The sequence below is a fragment of the Cyrtonyx montezumae genome, unplaced genomic scaffold (genome assembly GCF_038088225.1).
Source record: "Cyrtonyx montezumae isolate F1298 unplaced genomic scaffold, pur_monq_1.0 scaffold_2, whole genome shotgun sequence".
NCBI classification, from domain to species: domain Eukaryota; kingdom Metazoa; phylum Chordata; class Aves; order Galliformes; family Odontophoridae; genus Cyrtonyx; species Cyrtonyx montezumae.
Genome location: NW_027071936.1, coordinates 39,923,894 through 39,925,121, shown reverse-complemented (window position 1 = coordinate 39,925,121; position 1,228 = coordinate 39,923,894). Strand labels below are relative to the sequence as shown.

General features: G+C 37.4%; 1 non-coding gene across 1 annotated transcript; it reads right to left on the bottom strand.

The window, feature by feature from the left end:
• Positions 1-617: 617 nt before the first annotated feature.
• Positions 618-736, bottom strand: LOC136049094 (5S ribosomal RNA). Its single transcript, XR_010622262.1, has one exon. It is a non-coding gene; the product is annotated as a 5S ribosomal RNA (ribosomal RNA).
• Positions 737-1,228: the final 492 nt, after the last annotated feature.

Here is a 1,228-nt window from a genome sequence, read left to right as displayed (position 1 = left end):
GACTTTTATTGTGAATAAATTTTTTAATAAGAAAGGTATAGTGGTGTTTTGTTTGTTTGTTTGTTTTGTTTTGTTTTTGCTTGTAAAGGAAGGGCTAAGGCAGGAAGTTATTTTGTTTCCTTCAGACTGTAAAATTCTAAATAGAAAAACAAAAAGTTTAACATAGAGCAATAGCCACTAAAATGCCATTTGAGGTCAAATTACAGTGATGAGGGAAAAGAAAAATAATTCTATTGCTGTAGTCATGGTTCTAAATTGCTTTACAGCAGTTGCTATTACTTTACAATACTTTTACTTTTTTTTTTATTTTTCATTACTTGAGGGCTGGAGAAATTATGCATGGCTTTAAAAATAACCTAAAATCAACATGCCATCAAATGTCCTAAACACAATTTAAGTTTTACTTCTTTCAACTTGGTGTTGTTTATGTTTCTGATCTAGTATCATTTGTCCTTGTCTTAGATACACAAAATATGTAGGTTGGAAAAGAACTGCTTAGCTGTAGATGGAGTTATTATTCTCAAGAAACTAGGAAAGAGAGTGTTATGGTTCTATGATTTTTGTTGTATTATTAATATTCCATATCATAACATCATGTGGAGTATTGGGAGTTAAAGAGCCTACAGCACCCGGTATTCCCAGGAGGTCTCCCATCCAAGTACTAACCAGGCCCGACTCTGATTAGCTTCCGAGATCAAATGAGATCGGGCGTTGCCAGAGTGGTATGGCCATAGACAGTTTTTATCTTTCCCTCTGGGCGGAAATATGTAAAAATGCAAAGCATCGCAAAGTCCTCTGGGGAATGCAGTTCTTCTCTTCTGAGACAGGTACACCCAGAACTATCAGATCCACAGAGCATTAACTCTTTAACTCCCAATACTCCACATGATGTTAAGATGTGGAATATTAATAATACAACAAAAATCATAGAACCATAACAGAGAGCTGCTCCTCCATTGAAGGCTGTCACTGCCTGCTGCATCCCTCACCCCACCAGCTGATGGGAAGTCATTATTGCTGCTACATAGGTTCTTCTTTTTCTAAGAATCTTGGGTCTCAAAATTGTAATCAATAGGCAGAACCAAATATCTAAATGAAGCTGGGAAACATTTAGCATCTGATGGCTTGCCCAGCCCCACTAGAGAAGTGTGTCATTTTATGCAAGCAGCATGATAGAACCCAGGGAGGAGTTGGTGTTGGCCGTTCCCAGTGTAGATTAAAGTCCATG